Genomic DNA, 21,525 nt, shown 5'->3' with positions numbered 1-21,525 from the left:
TTTCATTATTTTATTATTTATTTAATATTTATTTAATATTTATTTTATTTTATTTTATTTTTATTTTTTTAATATTTATTTTAGAGAGATAGTGTGTTGAGTGTGAGTGTTGGGGAGGGTGGTTGCAGGGAAGGGGCAGAGGAGGAGAGAGAGGGATGAGCAGACTCCCCGCTGAATGAGCCTGTTTGGGGGATCTATCTCTCAATCCTGAGATCATGACCTGAACTGAAATCAAGAGTTAGATGCTTAACAGACTGAGCTACCAGGTGCCCCATAAAAGAAATATTATTAGAAAGAATTAATGCTCTAGTTGAAACTCTAAGGAAATAACATATCTTATTAACCAAGTATACTTCATGGTATCTATTTTTTTTCCACCTACAGAATAAATTTTAATGTTTTTTTTTAAATTTTTTATTTATTTATGATAGTCACAGAGAGAGAGAGAGAGAGAGAGGCAGAGACACAGGCAGAGGGAGAAGCAGGCTCCATGCACCGGGAGCCCGACGTGGGATTCGATCCCGAGTCTCCAGGATCGCGCCCTGGGCCAAAGGCAGGCGCCAAACCGCTGCGCCACCCAGGGATCCCCCAAAATAAATTTTACATGTAGACAAAACCAAAACCAAAACGCAAAACAAGAGGTTTACTTAATTATCTGGATGCTTAACAAACTAAAGACCAAATAATTAGATGATTTGTCCAAATACCTTTAATTTTCATGTTGTATGCCAGCTGCTATGTTCTGAATTTTTTTATCCTCCCCAAATTCATATGTTGAAATCTTTTTTTTTTTTTTTAATTTTAGGTAGGCTTCATGCCCAACGTGGGACTCAAACTCACAACCCTGAGATCAAGAGTCACATGCTCTACTAATTGAGCCAGCCAGGCATCCCCAAATGTTGAAATCCTAACGCCCAAGATGATGGTATTGGGAGATAAATAGCATCAGTGCCTTTATGAAGAGGATCCAGATAGTGCCCTTACCCTCTTCACCATGTGAAGACACAGTGAAAAGATAAACATCTATGAATCAGGAAGCCCACTCCAAACACCCAAGTCGCCAGGACCACAGCTCTGGACTTCCCTGCCTCTAGAATTGTGGAAAAGAAATTTCTGTTGTTTATCAGCTACCTAAACTGTGACACTTTGTTACAGCAGCTCAAGTGGACTAAGATGCTTGCCCAAAAACATGAGTGACTATAAAATGCAGGTGAGTGCTTTCAAGTCTTACTGAATTATTTATTCTATAATGAATGAAGACTCCATTGAATACAAAGTGGGAAGCTGACCCACTGACATTATCCTAACTGAGAACAAGTATAGTGGAACTATGGAATAATTTACTCAAAGTAAAATAAAGAGCAGATTTAGTTTTCTCTTTAAGATAATGCCTTCACAAGCTATGTAAGGAATGTATTCCTTGTCAAAAACGTCTTTTTTACTGTAGAACACAAGCCTCTTAAACTTAGAGGTTTCTAAGTGGAGGTTAGGAATTCCGCACTCAGTACACGTAAACACACATCCACACATGCACACACACGTGTGCATGCATGGACTGGGGGGCACATGCACATACACACACAAGCCTATCACATCCCCCTCTAATGTTCCCCAAACTCCTAACCCATTTCTTCTTCCTGAAATAAGTGGATTTTATTTTATTTTATTTTATTTTATTTTATTTTATTTTATTTTTTTTATTTATTTATTTATTTTTTTAATAAGTGGATTTTAAAGCAAAATTCAGTCAGATTTCTTTCTGGATATATATATATACACACACACACACACACATATATCTTTGGCTTATGTTTAATAAAAAAATAATTCCCCCCAATGTGGTATTCCTCTCTCCCTATTTACACTCTAATATTGGATTCAAATACATTAAAAATATATTAAAAATAATCAAAATCTTGAGTACAGATCTGGCATTTCTGTCTTGTTTTTAAATCTTTTCTCTTTCAAAGACATAAAATGCAGATGAATAGATTGCCTATATTTTGTAATAGCTGTTGAAGGTTTTTAAGTGTTTTCGATTGACATTTAACCAATATTTTAAAGTGGGTTTTATTAGCCTCATTTTATGGGGTTTCGATAGTTCAAACAAATCATTCATATAAGAAGCTGGAAGGTATAGCTGGAGTCAAATCCAGCCTTAATTTAAAAGTGTGTACTCGAAAAAGTCTTCACTTGCACATGGTTTTCCTGGACAATGTTTAAAAGATAATTCTGCCTAGATATCTACTTTAAATACTATTTGATATCAATTTGAAAAATATTAATGAAATGTTTTGTAGGGTGGATCAAGTTTCTGTGTTGAAATCGTATATATCTTAGAATTGTTAAATGAGCAAAACCACAAACACAATTATTGCATGTAACATATGTATGTGTTATTTATGAATCTTGACATAAAGATCACCATATTTAATAAATTAAGAAAAATAGAGAAAGGGCATTTATACCTATCTCAACTGGTTCCAGTCTGTTATGATACTATGATGATTTTCTGCCTCAGCATCAAATGCCATTCTTGCTTTGTTTTTACCAACCAAATCTTATTTGATGCTTTCAAAATGATCCTTGCTGGAAAATCAGAAAAAAATATTTAAAATCCTACCTAGAATGAGAGCAATAACGAGAGCCAATAAGTAGCCTGAGTTTTCTTATCTAATTGGCAACTCAGATTTGTGTATGCATGTGTGTATTTCCCAAATTATGGCTATGATTTAATGTGCTGAATAAAGTTGTGGAGTTATTATTTTTGTTGATAAAATTTTATCTAAATAAAATTATCTTTATCTTTTTTATGTATTACATGTAGGGAAATAATTATTCTTTTCCATTCTCTACATTTCTGTCTAAACTAGTCACATAATGATATGCATTTCCCTTTCTTGCTTTCCTATATACCTGTCTTTCCTTCTAGGGCAGTCAAAGCATCTGCCTGATGTGGGGTGAAGGTGGGACAAGATCCTCAGTTTTTGTCATTTAAAGGATTATTTTGACATATGGATGAAGTCAGGCAATTTGAGAAAGAATTTCTATTTTTTTTTCTTAGATTTTATTTAAAGAGACAGAGAGAACAGAGGAAAGAGCAGAGAGGGAAGGTAGAGATGGGGGAAAGAATCTCCAGCAGACTCTATGCTGAGCGCAAAGCCCTTAGACAGGGCTCCATCCCACAACCTGGAGGTCATGACCTGAGTCAAAACCAAGACTTGGGCACTTTACTGACTGAACCACCCAAACGTCCAAACAAAGGGAGTATTTCTAAATTCCTCCAGTTCCCTTTTATATATAAAGATTAGTCTATTATGTGAGCTCTTGCCCAGATCCAGAGGTTCTATAACTTAAGGATGAAACATGAAAATGATTCATTGATTTTTTGCTTTTTTTTACTTTTCATCTTGATGTTTGTCAGTAAGCATAAATGACTACGTTTGCATATAATTTTATATAAAGGAGTTGGAAATCATGTAGAAATGGCAATGGGAAGAAGCCTGATTTGTCTATTCCTCTGACAGTGGCCCAAGAGGTGGACAGAAAGGAGAGCTCCCTGGGAGGGGAAAGTGGGTTTTCTCCTCTCAGCTTCTCAAGGCCAAACCTTTAGGGGAGACAATTTTCAGGACTCCTACTTGAGGGAAGGCTCAGGGTTTCTGCTTTTGCTTTTGGGAAGAGATTACTGTGCTGAGTAATCCCATGCTAACATGTGGTAAACCAGTAGTGTCACAAGGGTCTCACACCTGGAACAGGTCCAGTTTATGAACCCAACTCTCCCTAGGTTATCTGCGACATGGATGATGAGTGGAGAGAAAAAAAATGGGCCTATGGGGAGCAAAATGACTCAGATATAGGGGTTTGTGAGGCTTTCTGCTTTAGCCAGGTGTCGGAAGAGGGAAACAGCAATGACTGGAACAGCGGAGACTGATGGACTTGGTCGCCAAGATCCAGGGTGGATTGAATTCACAGAGCCGTTCAGCACACAAAGCTAGAAGCTGAGGTATGTCAGCTGCGGAGTGGCTCAGCAGCAATGGGACCAAGTTGTCATCCTGAGCAGAGGTGGTCAGGGAGGGTAAGCCTCATGAAGGAGGTCACAGCTGAGGGATGGAAAGGTCTCAGCCTCACCTTCAGGACTGAGCAATACGAGAAGGGACATTAGCTACAAAGGGTCAGGCAAAGAACAAGCACAGCATATTCAAGGAGGAAAAGAAAAAAATCCCAGTGTGCCCGTGGTATAGTAATCCAGGGCACAGTAGTGTCAAGTTGGGGGTTGGTCAGGGGGTTAGGATTGATAGGCAGGTAGAAGCCAGATGAGGTTGGGCCTCAAAGGCTATTGTAAGGAGTCCAGACTTTATTCATGGTACAGTGGAGACAGGAAAGTTCATCTGACCAGTGGACTAGTATGATCTGATTAAAATTTTAAAACTTATTTCAGATATTCTGTAAAACATTTAGTAGAGAGGCAAGCCCAGAAGCAGTAGCCAATCTAAAGGTGAGAGAAATGTTTGGATTTGGAGTGTATCTGAATAAAGTATAAAATCCTACTCATTTATTTCACCATTTCACCAACACAAATGCATTTTTGAGTCATTATTATAGGGTAGGCTATATTTTTTTCTTTAGCAAAGGGTTAATTTGAAAAATAAAAATTATATAGATATTTATGTAAGATAACTGTCAATTTGGGTTAAATTTACCAAAAGGTGAAAATATGGAGACGTTTGTTTTATATAATGAAAAAGATATGCTGAACCAATTGTTTCAAGACAGTATAAATGACTAATAAAAGCACTATATTGTTCTTATAAATGAAATGATAGGGAAATAGATAAATGGAACATTACTTGTCTTAGAAAGAAGAAAAACTCTCGGGGACTCTGAATGATGTTGTTCGAAACATTTCAGATATATCCAAAATTGAATTTCATTAATAAGAGTAAGTTCCTTAATTCAATTCACCAAATGTGGTGAAAGGACATTGAATTTTGAACAACTAAAGACAATCCCTTCATGCAGTTTATAGTAGTAAGTGAGATTTGCTGCCAGAGGAGATCACTGAGCCAATTCCTGTGGCTATACTTTAAACAGAATTTTATGACTTCAGAATTACTAGACTAGGTCCTTAAGCCTTCTTTAATGCAACATACATTTTAAAAAATGTGTTCTATATAGCAGCTGCCAGGTGCTATGGCTAAAAGGGTGGCTGGAATACTATCCTGTCCTTGATGAGTTCATAGTCAAGAGGAGGAAGGGAAGAAAGAGAAATGAAGAAATCTGTACTAAATGTCTGGCTAGGGGCACAAATGTAACAGTATTCAATTTTACTTGGCTGAAGCTTGATAGTGTAAAGTGAATGTTGAATGGTGATGGGGCTGTGCAGTATGAACACAGATAAGGAATACAGAGATAACATAATTTGGGATAAAAAGTAGTGTGGCTTCCCCGGAGCAGAGAGATAGGCAGTGTGATGAAGCATAGGTAGGAGGCAGGAGAAGGGAACAAGAACCAGCCATTGGAGGGTCTCAGGCTAAAACCTTGAATCTCATTAACACTAATAATAATACCACCTCATAATAAAAGAGTGCTCACTATATACCAAGCACAATTTCCAGAGTTTCATACACATAATTATATTTTACACATAATTGCCTTCTATCAACAAGCCTATAAGATATTATTCCAGCTTTAGAGAAGAGGAACATGAAGCACAGAGAGGTTAAACAACTTGTTCAAGGTTGCCCAGTGTGGAAATGATGCAGCTAGACTGCAACAGAAGCAGACAGATTCTAGAGCCCTGTTCTGTCTTGTGAGGTCAACATTGGATAGTTTAGCCACAAAGGATTTTTTTTTTTTTTGCATATTTTACATGGAAAGGGGGTCCTTTTCCAACCATAGAAAATGTTGGTTTGCTCTTTTTATTAGGTGGAAATGGGAATAAGAATCCTGAAATTAAAAGCACAAAGCAAAATGCTCTGCGTCACTTGCCATCAAGGAAATACAAATCAAAATGACCATAAAGCACCATTTTACTCCAGTAAGAATGGCTAAAATTAACAAGACAAGAAACAACAAATGTTGGCGAGGATGTGGAGAAAGGGGGCCCTCTTGCACTGTTGGGAATGCAAGCTGGTGTAGCCAAAGTGTGGAGGTTCCTCAAAAACTTAAAAACAAGGCTACTATACAACCCAGTAATTGCACTACTGGGTATTCACCCCAAAGATACAGATGTAGTGAAACAACGGGACACCTGCACCCCAATGTTCATAGCAGCAATGTCCACAATAGCTTAACTGTGGAAGGAGCCATGATGTCGTTCAACAGATGAATGGATAAAGAAGTGGTATGTATGTACAATGGAATATTACTCAACCATCAGGAAGGATGAATACCCACCATTTACATTGATGTGGACAGAACTGGAAGGTATTATGCTGAGTGAAAAAAAGTCAATCGGAGAAAGACAACTCATATGATTTCACTCATATGTGGAATATAAGAAATAGTGAAAGGGATTATAAGAGAAAGGAGGGAAACTGAATGGGGAAAAATTAAGAGAGGAAGACAAACCATGAGAGACTCCTAACTCTGGGAAACAAGGGTTGTGGAAGGGGAGGTGGATGGGGGGATGGAGTAACTGGGTGACCTCCCTTAAGCAGGGCATTTGATGGGAGAGCACTGGGTGTTATATTTTGTGTTGGGAAATTGAATTTAAATAAAAATTTTATAAAATAAAAGAAAATTTAAAAAGCACAAAGCAAATGAAGAAAAGGAAGAGAAAGGGAAATTATGTTTCTTGAGCGTTTTGCTGTGGGACAGATTTACTGTGTGGCTAGATGGTGAATGGTCACCTTCCTTGGTCTGTATCTGCACAGAAGCTGGAAAAAAGTGATTATGGGAGAAGTATCTGATGTGTGCTTGCTTCTTAACTCCTTGATTGTTTTCATGGTCTGAATTTTTTCTCAGTTTAGGCTTTCCTCTTATTCCCTTCTCTTTTATGTAGCTAGCTTGGATGATCTGTCTTGACCCTTAATCCTTAGGGGAATATGATACAGATCTGTGTGAACTGCACAAAACAGGATTGGTGTTGTGGAAGAGAGCTAGCTCTGAGTATTGCAAATTCTTCCACTTGCTGAGCTGCTTGCTGTAGGAGACATGGACGATTCATAAACATCAATGTGTTGAGGATTTAAAATATGCTTGGATACAGGTTAGTAAATGCTATTATTATAGATGTTTGAAATTCTTTCAGAGTATATATATATATATTTTATCTGTAGAACATTTTTAACACACACTTTTTGAGGGAGGGTGAGCAGGGTGCTTTGTTCTCTTAAAACCTGTAGAACCCTGTAGGGCAAACTAGTGAGCTTCTCTCATCTGGGGCTTGAAACAGTACTATAAATCTCATTGTGCATTCTCCCCGGAACATTTGTTTTACCCAAAGATTTAGGAAAAAGGAATTTATTCTAAAATAAATAAAGGTCATAAATACAGTGTAGAATGTACATATATTTTTAAAGATTTATTTCTTTAACCAAGCATTTATTGAATCTCCACTATGATAGATGCTGTTCTGGTTATTGGGATTAAAGCAGTTATTCCCACATATTTATCTTATGCTTGCTTTGGGAGAAAACAATATAGTATGTTTTAACATGTGTATGGGAAGTCTTTTTTTTCACAGTTTTATTGAGAAATAATTAACGGATTTCACTGTATAAGCTTAAGATGTACATCACTAAGATTTCATTTACATATGCTGTGAAATGACTCCCACAATAGGTTCAGCTGTCATATCACATAGATACAATTAAAAAAAGAAAGAAGAAAAACAAATTCCTTGTGATGCGATCTCTTAGGATTTATTTTTTTTTTAAGATTTTATTTATTTATTCATGAGAGACAGAGAGAGAGAGAGAGAGAGGCAGAGACATAGGTAGAGGAAGAAGCAGGCTCCCTGCAGGGAGCCTGATGTGGGTCTTGATCCCAGGACCCCGGGATCACACCCTGAGCTAAAGGCAGACACTCAACCACTGAGCCACCCATGTGCTCCTTACAATTTACTTTCTTAACCACTTTCCTACACATCATAGAGCAGTGTTAGCTATAGTCATCACATAGTACGGTACATCCTGTTACTGATTTATCTTTCCTTTTTTTTAACTGAAGCATAGTTGACATGAAATATTATATTAGTTTCAAGTATACAACAGAGTGATTTGACATTCATATACATTACAAAATGATCACCCAAAAGGTGTAGTTGCCATCTGTCACCTTACAAATTTATTACAATATTATTGACTGCATTCCTATGCTGTACTTTACAGCCCCATATTTATTTATCTTATAACTGGAAGTTTGTAGCTTTTGACCACCTTTCTCCTATTCCTCCTACCCCCACTCTCCACCTCTGGTAACCTTAAGTCTGATCTCCTTTTCTGAGTTTGCTTTTTGTTTTGTTAATATTTCACAAGCAAGATACTCATACCATATTTGTCTTTCTCTGTCTGACTTATTTCACTTAGTATAAAGCCTTCAAGATTTGTGTTGTTGCAAACAGGTAGGATTTCTTTATTTTTTATGGCTGAATAATATTAATGGCTCACAACTTCTTTATCCATTCATCCATTCATGGACCCTTAGATTGTTTTCATGTCTTGGCTATTGTAAATAATGCTCCTGAGACCACGAAGATGCAGATATGTTTTTGCTTCCTTAGGATATATTCCCAGAAGTGGAATTCTTAAGTCATATGATAGTTTCATTTTTAATGTCTTGAAGTTCCTCCATACTGATTTTCATAGTGGCTGTACCAATTTACAATCCCAACAGCAGTGAGCAGGGGTCCCTTTGCTCCACATCCACGCCAGCACTTACCTATTGTCTTTTTGATGATGTCCCTTCTTTTTTTTTTATTTTTATTTTTATTTTTTTTATTTATGATAGTCACATAGAGAGAGAGAGAGAGGCAGAGACATAGGCAGAGGGAGAAGCAGGCTCCATGCACCGGGAGCCTGACGTGGGATTCGATCCCGGGTCTCCAGGATCGCGCCCTGGGCCAAAGGCAGGCGCCAAACCGCTGCGCCACCCAGGGATCCCTGATGATGTCCCTTCTAATAGGTGTGCGGTGATATCTTATTGTGGTTTTAATTTTCATTTCCCTAATAATTACTTATGTTGAGCATCTTTTCATGTACCTGTTGGCCTTTCATATATCTTCTTTAGAAAAAAAATGTTCAGTCCTTCTTCCATTTTTAACTGGGTTATTATTTTTTTCCTGCTGAGTTGTAGAATTTTTTTTACATATTTTGGATATTAACCCTTTATCATATTAATGGTTTGAAAATATTTTTTCCCACTCCATAGGTTTTCTTTTCACTTTGTTGATAGATTATTTTGCTATATAAAAACCTTTTAGGTTGATGTAGTCCCATTTGTTTACTTATTATTTTGTGCTTTAGGTGTTATATCCAAAGATCATTTCCAAGACTTATTCAAGGAGTTTATCCTGTTTTCTTCTAGGAGTTTCATGGTTTCAGATATGACATTTAAGTCTTTAATTTATATCATTTTTTAAAAGTTTTTATTTAAATTCCAGTTAGCTACTATACATATAATATTAATTTCAGGTGTATAATATAGTGATACAACACTTCCATACAACACCTGGTGCTCACCAAAAGGGCACTCCTTAGTCTACATCACCTATTTCATCCATTCCTCCCATCCACCTCCCCTCTGGTAACCATCAGTTTGTTCTCTATAGTTAATTTGTTTTACCTTTCTTTTTCTTTTCTTTTCTTTTTTTTCTTTTTTATTTCTTCTTTCTTTCTTTCTTTCTTTCTTTCTTTCTTTCTTTCTTTCTTTCTTCTTTTTCTTCTTCTCTTTGCTCATTTGTTTTTTAAATTCCACATCTCAGTGAAATCACTTAGTATTTTTCTTTCTTGGACTCACTTATTCAGTAAGCATTCTAATCTCTACCTCTATTCATGTCATTGCTAAAGACAAGGTTTCATTTTTTTTTTTTTGATGGTTAAGTAATTTCGAGTTACTTTGTACCAGAGGTGTAATATAAGGATCCAGTTTCATTCTTTTACATGTGAGTGTTCAGTTATCCCAGCACCATTTATTGAAGACACTGTTTTTTCTCCATTGAGTATTCTTGGCTCCCTTGTTAAATATTAGTTGACCGTATATGCTTTGGTCTTCTGAGTTCTCAATTCTATTCTATCATTCTGTCTGTTTTGATTATTATAGCTTTATAGTGCAGAGTGAAATCAGGAAGTGTGATGCTCTTGCTTTGTTTTCTCAGGATTTCTTTGGCTGTTTAGGGTCTTATTTTAGCATATAAATTTTAGGAGTTTTTTTTCTACTTCTGTAAAAAAATGCTATTGGAATATTCTTAAGAATTATATTGAATCTATAAATGACTTTTTGTAGTATTGGCATTTTAACAATGTTAGTTCTTCCAACCCATGAACACAAGATGCCCTTCCATTTGTATGTTTTTTATTTCTTTCACCAATGTTTTGTAGTTTTCAGTGTATAGGTCTTTCAACTCCTTGGTTAACTTTATTCCTAACTATTGTATTGTTTTTGATACTATTGCAAATGGGATTTATTTATTTACTTTTCAGAAAATTTATTATTAGTTTAGGGAATTACTACTTACTTTTGTATCCTACAACTTTACTGAATTTGTTGATTAGAAAGAACATTTTTTATTAAGATTTTCTACATACAAAATGATGTCATTTGCAAAAGGAGACAATTTTACTTCTTCCTTTCTAATTCTGATATCTTTTTTTGCCTTTATTTATTTATTTTTTTACATTAGGATTTCTCAGTACCATGTTGAATAGCAATAGTGAGAGTGGAAATCTTGGCCTTGTTCCTGATTTAGAGGAAAATTTTCAACCTTTTATCATTAATTATGATGTTAGCTGTGAGCTTGTCCTATATGACATTTATTATGTTGAGATATGTTCCTTCAATGGTTAATTTGTTGAGTTTTTATCATAAATGAATGAATTCTGCCAAATGCTTTTTCTCTTATCTATTGAGGTGATCATGATTCCTTTCATTCTGTTAATGTGGTGAATCACATTGATTGATTTACATATGTTGAATTATCTTTGCATCCCATGGATAAATCCTACTTAATCACATTGAATGATCCTATTAATATGCTGCTGATTCAGTCAGCTAGTATTTTAGTGAGAATTTTGGCATCTTTATTCATCCAGACATTGACTTATAGTTACCTTTCTAGTAGTGTCCTTTTATGGTTTTGGTATGAGGATAACGTTGGCATTGTAAAATGAGTTGAGGAGCGTTCCTTCTCTTTGATTTTTTTTGAAAGAATTTGAGAAGGATTGGTATTAATTCTCCTTTAAATGCTTGGTAAAATTTACGAGTGAAGCCATCTGGTCCTGGGTTTTTCTTTGTTAGGAAATTGTGGATTACTGATTTAATCTCCTTACTAGTAATTGGTCTATTAAGATTTTCTATTGCTATGGGAAATCTTTCCATGGAATTTAATTTATGAGTATTTTTCTTATAGAAATTGGACAAATAAAGTATGAATGTTTTGATGTAGACCAAGGATTAGCAAACTGTGCACTAAAGAAGCAGATGGTAAATACTTTAGGCATTACAGTCCAAAAGGTAAAGTCAAGGATTTCTGTAGCTTCTCAACTGTTTACAATTTCTGTCATAATTCCTCAATTCTGTTGTAGTGTGAAAGTAGATAAATAATATATAAACAAATGGCTGTGGCTGTGTTCCAGTAAACTCTTATTTACAAAAACTAGCAGCAGGTCAGATTTGGCCCATGAATCATATTTGCCACCTTCTGGCTTAGACCATAATTAACTTTTAAATAAAATTTTACTGAGATATGGGTATAGAAATAGTTTCATTTTTCCCATCTTTAAATTGAATCAATAAAGTTTAAGCATTCTATCTCCTCATTTCTCTAGCTCTGCTGGGAGGTGGGAGAGGGTGGTTCTTGAGGTAATGAATCCAAGAAGAGATAAGCCCTGACTTATGATGTGACAGGCCAAGGAAAGACAGGCCAGTTGGTAGCTCAGGAACTGTGATGAACAGGATGAGCATTGGGCTAAGCTCCAGTGACTGCTCCCAAAAAGCAAGTGCACTTTTTGCTTGTTCAGATGGTGTTTTGATTTCTGATCCTACTTCTTAAAACCCTCCCTGGAAGAAGAATCTGGAAATGGGAGCTAGGAAGTAAAGTCAAGATAAAGATTGTATGATACTTATATCCATCCTCAGTCACACACATCTAGGAGATGCATGACTGGAACCAAAGATGGGAGACAGGCCAGGGACAGATGGCTAGTGACACTGGTTCTTTTCTTCTTTGCCTGTGACAATACCAAAAAAAAAAAAAAAAAAAAAGAACATTTTATTTTATAAATACCTGTTGTAAGGATGTTCAGTGAGACTGAGCTAGGTGGAATAAGGGAGGGTTTTGATAAGCTGTCTTTGCCGTCTGGACAACCTCCTCCCCCCAGTTCTTCTGACAAAATTAGTGAAGGCATTGAGAAAATGGAAAAGAGTAAAGCAAGGATGGAAAACAGAAGAGAAGCAGGGGAATAGGGGGAGAGAGAAGGAAAAAGGGAAGAGAAGTCTGTGAATATTTCTCTTAGGCTCCAAGTGTGCTGCCTGCTATCTATGGCCAGGATCCCAGAACTCTGGGGACATTGGGAGGTGGTTCAGGCTTTCACTCATGTCCCTTGGATGACTTTCTTTGGAAGAAGTTGACAGTCACTGAATACATTTTCCCGGTATACTGAAAAGCATAGAGATCACCAGTGTTGAAAAGGTTAGGATTCACTGGTCTATCACCTTTAATCCTGGGTTCTCACACATTAATAAGGATAAAAATTATCTGATTGGCTTATTAAAAATAGATTCATGAACTATTTTTCATGAGATGCTGATAAATAGATTTGGGATAGGAAACAGAATTTCCACATATAACAAGCCCTCTACTTCTCAGTAGAATTTGTTGCATATGTTTGGGGAACCACACTGTAAAAAGTCACAACTAAGTCAGTTCCAGATGTATGTAATTAGTTAGGCATTAGCAAGGAGGGATAAAGGAGATGCTGGTCACACCCTAGGAACCCATCCCTGAGGCTTAACAGCCATACCTTCAGAGTTCTCTTAGGGCTCACAGAACAGAAAAGGCCTAACCAGAAAGCTGGCTCAGAAGCCACCAGGGAGCTTGCAAGAGCTGAACATGCATACAAAAGGTGCATCTTGGCCTTAAGTTCACTACAAAAGCTCATTAGAAACTCATATAATACATAAATGAATACAGTCATAGCCGAATGCATCATGGATAGGCATATGCACAAAACTCAAAATGTTATGTATCAAAGCCAAATTTACATGTACACAAAGTAGGCTTAAGAGGGAAGCAGCTAGAGCTTTTCAGTGCCATTGCTGCTCTTGCATCAGCAATGCCCACTTTCTCTCTTGAAAGAGTACCGTACTTATCTACTCAATAAACTCTATATTCCCATTCTGGTCTTGGGTCTCCAATTCTTTCGTGCATCTGGGACAAGAACTGAGTGACCTGGTAACACAGAGTATTTAAAACAGTTGAATAAAAAGCACTATAGAAACTCATATGATTACTTAAATTTTTTCTTGAGTATAAGTTAATTGCATGAAAAATAAATGTTTCACTATAAAGTTTAATTATAAAACTTAGGCTGTAGCTTTTTAATTCAGATCAAAGTCTCTTGGGAAATCAATAATCAAAATAATAAAATTTAGAATAATATGTTTGTAGTCAACAAAGAAAAAATGCTAAACCTAACAAAAATGTAAATGGATATTTTAAAATGGCAACTTAATTTAGAGTAATGTATTTCCTTTTTTCTAAAGTGTTAAAACTGATGAAAGATTTTTAAATAATAGAATTTCTTATCAAATTCTGAGTCTTAAATAATGTTCTGAGAAAGAAGAAATCCATTCCAATTTTAGCTGCAATTTCTACATTAAATACAATCATTTGAGATATGTATTGATCACATGCAATTTATGAATAAACTAAGTCGTTTAAAAAAGGAAATACATTTATTGTTCAGAATATAGGCCAATTTTTACAACAAAGTTGTACTCTGGAAAGCATTTTGCATACAGGAAAAAGCATTTTGTTTTAAAATGCATTCATTTCCTTTTGAATAATTGTAAAACTTGAATTTCAGGACTTTAATGGCCTAAGTAAGTTATCATATCCTCTGTCATTATGGTACTCAGGGATAGTGTTCCAAGATTGTGAATGCATGCTTACTCTACCATGAAAGCACAGAAGAGTCCAGATTATCTGACTTAAACTTTCCAAAGACTCTTTTGCTTTGTTTCTTATCCTTCTTTTCATCTTCTTTTCATTCACACTTAGGAAATATTTTGGAAGAAAAGAAACCCAGGCCTCCCCAAATCATTTACATTTGTGTAGTTTTCTGTTGCCAGAATTTTTGCCTGGATATCCTTCATGTTTTCCATTTATGAGTCTAAATCCACAATAACATGACAAAATTAAAATGAGATATAAAGCCATTATTCATATAAATCGATCCAAAGAAAATACTTAAATATTTATCATAAAAGCAAAAACATTGCTAAAGGAAAATAATAAGCTACACAGCCTAAGTTTTCTGCATAGTATCTCCATTTTGTAGATGGTCTACTCTGGGAAGTGGGTCTTTTTGTTTGTTTGTTTGTTTATTTATTCAGGAGAGACACAGAAATAGGCAGAGGGAGAAGCAGGCTCCATGCATGAAGCCTGATGCGGGACTCGATCCTGTGACTCAAGGATCACGCCCTGGGCAAAAGGTAGGCATTCAACCGCTGAGCCACCCAGGTGCTGAGAGGTGGGGGTGGTGAGGTAGATCTTGATCCATGGGTTTGCTGAAAATGAGGAGCTGGAAACTCAGGAAGCAGGTACAAAGATTGTTCTGATCCCTATGATTCTATTCATTATTGTTACATTTGTGTTACAAAGTCCTTCTTTAAAAATGCAAACAAACCTTAGAGTTACTCTGACTTTGATATAAAATTATTTAATTAGATGGATCTGGTAGCCCTTCTAAACAATTTTCTAAATATTAGCTTCCCCTACTATAGATTGAATTGTGACCTGAAAAAGATCTGTTGAGTTTTAGCCCTCAGTATTTGTGAATGGGACCTTATATGGGAAAAAAGTCTTTGCAGGTGAGATGAAGTTAAGATAAGGTCACACGGGATTAAGATAGGCCCTAAATCCAATACTTGTGTTCTTATAAGAAAAACTTTGGAGACACAGATACATACAAAGAAGAAGGACTGGTGAAAGCAGATACAGAGATTGGAGTTATGCTGCCACAAACCAAGGAATGTCAAGGATTGCTGGCAACCTCTAGAAGCTAGAAGAGGTGAGGACAAATTTTTCCTGGAGCCTTTGGAGCTTTGGAGGGAATCTAGCCCTGCCAACACTTTGACTTTGAACTTCTAACCACAATAATTTTGAGAGAATAAATTTCTATTGTTTTAAGCCCCCTGGTTGTAGTAATTTGTTACAGCAGCCCTGTGAAATTAACACAATCTTCACAGATTTAACTTTGATTTGGGTAAGGAATTACTTGAGGTTATGGTGGGATGCTATAGTGAGGAGTTCTTGATTAACAAGAAGGTAGCGGGATCCCTGGGTGGCGCAGCGGTTTAGCGCCTGCCTTTGGCCCAGGGCGCGATCCTGGAGACCCGGGATCGAATCCCACGTCGGGATCCCGGTGCATGGAGCCTGCTTCTCCCTCTGCCTCTCTCTCTCTCTCTCTCCGACTATCATAAATAAATAAAAATTTAAAAAATTAATCTTTGAAAAAAAAACAAAAACAAGAAGGTAGCATGACAATTCTGATCACCTGGGAAATGGAAGCTAAGGGCAGAGAAGAAGGGAAGTATCTTAAAAACTACATACACATGAATATGTGTGTGTATTTATACACACACACACACACATATATATATATGTATATGTATATATTGACTGAACTTACACTCTTCCCAAATAAGGCTGTTACATGATAATATTTCTGAAGTATTCACTAGGCTCTTTCCTTAGCACCCATTCAAGTGTTTAGGTCATAACTTGGTTAACTGCCTCAGCTTATGTTGCAGAGCTGAAAGCAGCTAGCCTATTTGTTTCCTCCTGTTATTTTCCAACAGCCCAAAGCCTTAGGGAAGCAAAAGGGGGTCTAGATCGTGCCCACTATTTTCTTGGTCTTCTTCATTATGTTCTAGGCAGTCCAACCTTTTATCAATTCCTCAAAGTGCTTTCCCATCTCAATACATAATCTCTATTGCCTTGTTTGGTATGTCAAATATTCTAGTGTAGCTGTATGTGTGGAAGGAATATAGGCTTAAATTATTCTCTAGTGTAATATGAAGGTGTTTTTCCATCAGATTTGTCATAACGGGAAAACATAATTTCTATGTGCTATATGATGTGGGTATCAAATCCAACTACATTTATAAGATTTAATTCAAATTCAGTGAGACATATGTAATTATAAACCAAGTCACACATTTAAGACTGTTCACATATACAACTCTAAGTTAAAGATGATTGTATTGTAGCAAAGCCTGTCTCAAAAAGTAGACTCATGCACCATTTGGAACAGCTTTGAGAGAAAGAATTTATAACTCTTCTTGAAGAGAAGCACCTGATCATGAAAATCTTATTGGCTACAAATAACTCAAAGCAATGTTAGGTTCTAGGATTTGCATAAGAGGAAAAAAAGCAAGTATCAGAAAATTATCCTAGAAAGGAGATATCATATCAGTTTATTCTGTTTAATGAATGTTTGACCTGATAATCAGTTCTTTTTTAACTTAGGTGAATTCCTATTTCTACATAAAGTTTTTCTGATACATAGTTCTTACTTTGTCATTACAATAATATGATTATGATATACATTATCCTTTAAAGATAAACTGTTCTCTAGCATATGTCATTTTCAAGAAATAAACAATGATCCTTGCAAGAATCCCATTATCTACTTCTATGTATTGATGTAATATTAGGAAGCTGTTATCTGCATATAATTGGATAAATCAGGGAAGTTTCATTGTGTTTTACAGAAATGTCCACCAATTACCTTTTGAGGCTTTATTTGCCACCACACATGCACTCATACACACACAAATGCCATATCAAATGAACTGAAATAACTATGAATAAGTTCATATATATCTTTATGAACAATGCAGATATATCTTTATATACATACATTTCTTTATTCATCATAGGCTAAAAAGATGAATTCCTAGTGACACTAACCAGGTAGAAAAGGAGAATGGGAAAGGATAAAGACTGTTCTTCTGCTCCTCAACTCAAGGAGAAAGATTGTGATCTCCTTAATGAAATAATTGGTCAAGTAATGAAATTTTCTTTCTCTCTCTCTTTTCTTTCCCTTTCTTTCTTTCTTTCTTTCTTTCTTTCTTTCTTTCTTTCTTTTCTTTCTTTCTTTCTTTTTCTCTTTCTTTCTTTCTTTCTTTCTTTCTTTCTTTCTTTCTTCTTTCTTTTTCTTTTTCTTTCTTTCTTTCTTTCTTTCTTTCTTTCTTTCTTTTTCTTCTTTCTTTCTCTCTTTCTTTCTTCTTTCTTTTTTCTTTCTCTTTTGTTTGCTCTGAAAAATTATTCTTGAAGATCTTTGGTAAAATAGAACACACACATATGCATAAACTGGAAATGTTTACTTAGAGATTTATAAACAAATTTTTTTATAAACTTAAAATTTTTCAGGGTTAAGAACACTCAGATTAAAATTAAATGATTAGATATGAAATATTTAGTTATATTTAAGATGAATACCTACTATTTGCTTTGATGTGGATGGAACTGCAGGGTATTATGCTGAGTTAAAGAAGTCAGAGAAAGACAATCATCATATGGTTTTACTTATATGTGGAATATAAGAAATAGTGAAAGGGATTATAAAGGAAAGGAGGGAAACTGAGTGGGGAAAAAAATAGAGAGGAAGACAAACCATGAGAGACTCCTGACTCTGGGAAACAAACAAAGGGTTGCAGAAAGGGAGGAGAGTGGGGGGTGGGGATGGAGTGACTGGGTGACAAGCACTAAGAAGGGCACTGATGGGATGAGCAATGGATATTTTACTATATGTTGGCAAATTTAATTTTTTTTGGCAAATTTAATTTAAATTAAAAAATTAAATTAAAAAAAAAAGAATGCATATTTGTTGTAGTTAAAAGCAAATAATACTGAGTAGCAACCCCACTGCCATCTTTATTTTCCTTAACTTCCACTTGCATTCAAAAAATCAAGTCCTACTAACTTTTAACAATTTTTCTCCCTCCTTTCAATCCCACTTCTATTGCCACAACTCAGAACTTCTTCATTTACACTAGGGCAATTACAGTTTTTACACCTTCTGTGTTGTCACCAGTGAAAACATTCTAAAACACTGATAGATACTCAGGTTCAACTCATGCCGTTCTATACTTCAAATTTTTTCAGTAGTTCCTCACTGCCAGAAGCTAAAGTCCAAAAATTTTAACATGGAAAGTAAGGTCTTCAAATTTTAAACTCCCATCTTTATTTGTGGGCTTGTCTATCATGATTCCTTACTTTATCCCAGTCACACAGGGCTGTCCTCCATTTCTCAATTACTTTATATCTTTAGATATTTTCAGAGCTCTTGCCCATATTTTTGTTTTTGCTTAGAATATCTTTTAAAACTTGTGAAGTTATGCTAATCCTCCAATGCACAATTCAAATGTCTCCTATTTTATAAAACTTCATCATTGAATCCTCTATGTTTCCATAGCATTATTTCAGATCAATGTCAAAGTATTTCCCTTACTTTACCTTGTATTTTAATAAGTGAGTTCTCAATATTTTGTTTCTCCATTAGACTATAACTTTTTTCAGAGCATTGACTGTATTTTTTATGTTGTCTTCTTGGAACCCATAAAAGCTCCTTAACCATAGTATTTGTTCAATATAAATATTTATTAGTGTTTTTAATTCAAAATTTTAATTTCTTTTAAGAAATTTTATAAGATGGTAAGAAATTACAAACATGGTCAAACTCTTATGTGCCCATTGCTGTTTTTTAAAAAACATTCCCCTGATTTTATTTCGAAATATTTTTCCACGTATATGAGTTAAAAAATCACTTTTCCCCCTTTAGTAGTGCTTTACAAATGAATTGAATCAATTTTAACCCCACTTTAGCATTTGCAGAATGAATTAATAAATATAAGAGGATTTACTGGTATTCTATTGACCCTTCTGTTGCAGACTGCATAAAAATCTCAAGGGCTAGTTTAGAGTTCAATTAATAAAGATTACACATAAGGTACAAGGTCACTTTGTTCTCCCTCCATTGAGCTTTTTAGTCTGAAGTAGATACTAATTACTGAACCTATGTGCAAGAACACTGGGAATTTTATCTGTATCTTCTTATATAAATTGGCCTTGGAAAATTGGATCTGTATCTTGCCATCAAAAGGCAACCATCAGATAAGGGCATTTAATTATCCAAATACTTAAATAAATGTATTAGTATCAGGCAAAGTATCAGAAAGTTCAACGTAAATTTTATATACCTGAGTGCATGTATATTCAGAACCATTGTGATTTTGTTGCATTTTATCATTTTCTTATGATTTGGAAGGAGGCACTCCAAGTATCAAATCTATGAATGGAAACATTGGCAACTGTTCTCTGAGAGGTGTTAATGAGATACTGTTTTTGACATTTTAAAAAGAAATACAAAAGATGCAGTATAAAAAGAAGAAATGAGAAATAACCATAATAACACATCCAGTTTTAGCTTTAAAAGGATGAAATTATCTTTCTGTAATAAAACCAAGTCACATATTCCATATGTGCATGAATTTAAAATAGTAAGAATGTTCTAAGTGAGGCACAAAGAGGTGAACTGGCTCATCTAAACCCACAAATTGTTGTAAATTATTTTTAGCAATGTGCTTCCTAGAATAAGCCCAGAGAAAACTGCAACCTTTATACAGGACGAAATATCCTGAGGTAACTTACGAGAATCTCTCTATTATTAACTCAACAGTTTGACAAATATTTACTGAATAACTACTACGCTCACGAGGTTCTGAGAATGCAGAGATAAAGGAGGCATAGAGTCATTCTTCAAGGACTTCACAGTACTTGAAAAGATAGATACAAAGGAAATTTGGTATATTGTGGTAATGACTGTGATAGGGACTTGCACAGGATTTCATGGGAACATAAAGAAGGTATGCACTATAGAATCACAGGGAAAGACTTCACAGATGATGTGATACCTCATTTGAATCATCTAGATTTCAACAAAGCGTTTAAAATAATTCCTATATCTTTGTGGTTAAGGTGAGCATTTGTTGATAGTATTTTTGTGTAGTTTGTTGAATTTTTAGCTGATAAATCTTTTCTACAAATAATACAAGTTAATATCTTTGTGTCAACTGCAGAAGGCTTCTTGTTTGTATTACTGAATGTTTATTTGCATTATTTTGAAATCAACTATTTGATGACATATTGACATGCTTAATAAATTTGGAGGCAATTTTAAAGAGTTCAAGTTACTATGTCATAAAATTTACAAAAATTTTTTCACAGACTAGAACAGTGAGTTGAAACTGACAAGGGAATTAAATAGTAAAAATAGAGAGTTAGGTTTAAAAGTCCACTGAGAAAGTAGAAAAATGTAATGGCTTTAGCTTAATCAACTCGCAGGTGACCAAGACCTAGAATTTTAGCTAAATGAAAGATCATTGAGGCTCATGGGTGAGGCAATGTTGCTTGGAACAGTAATGAAATCTTGAACTATATATTCCAGGGGAGAAAAAAAGGCTATAGCTTGACCCTCTCTATCACAAATCAAGAACATTCAGTTTGGTATCATAAATGATGCAAAGTGAAAAATTATCCGAGTACGGTGATCTAAAAATTATAGGTTTTGAAAATCATGCTTTATAAGTAAACAGTAAACAAAATGAAAGATGTTTTGAAAAAAGGATCTCAGGGGTAGTAACGCGCATCTAAAGTAACTAATTATTTGTTCCATTCATTCATTCAATCTAGAAGTCTTATTTTTTCTCTGTGTTTTCTATTTTAAAGTGCCAGTGTGCCAGACTCATGCTGGAAATAGGAAATGAATTCAACAAATAGCTAGCTCCCTAAGGTCCTCTTATTCTAGCAAAGAATATCTGTCCTAACCCAGGCCTAGGGGCAGCACTTTGAATTTCCTCTGGAAATTTTATGAACGACTTTATATGTCATTGCATTTTCACATGGAGGTGACACTCTTAAAAGAAATTGTGGTTTAAAAATATTTAGGAAGCATTTGTCTAATGCAAGAGTCATAGGTACATAGTGATGAAATACAAAATAAGAATACATTATGTAGGGTACTTGGGAAGAAATATGAATCGCAAATTTTTTTACCCCAGAAGGAAGCAGGACTTTAC

At 35.2% G+C, this 21,525-nt stretch overlaps 1 protein-coding gene across 2 annotated transcripts in view; it reads right to left on the bottom strand.

The window, feature by feature from the left end:
- FUT9 (fucosyltransferase 9) overlaps nucleotides 1-17,516 on the bottom strand; it is a 122,334-nt gene extending 104,818 nt beyond the window's left edge. For both annotated transcript variants that reach the window (XM_049092378.1, XM_025444620.3), the window contains exon 1: nucleotides 17,357-17,516. The gene's annotated coding sequence lies outside the window, so the exon portion shown is untranslated. The remainder of the gene's footprint in view (nucleotides 1-17,356) is intronic.
- Nucleotides 17,517-21,525: the final 4,009 nt, after the last annotated feature.

The sequence above is a fragment of the Canis lupus genome, chromosome 12, assembly GCF_003254725.2.
Source record: "Canis lupus dingo isolate Sandy chromosome 12, ASM325472v2, whole genome shotgun sequence".
Lineage (NCBI taxonomy): Eukaryota > Metazoa > Chordata > Mammalia > Carnivora > Canidae > Canis > Canis lupus.
The sequence above is the reverse complement of the archived record's forward strand: the minus strand, read 5'-3'. Positions and strand labels throughout refer to the sequence as shown.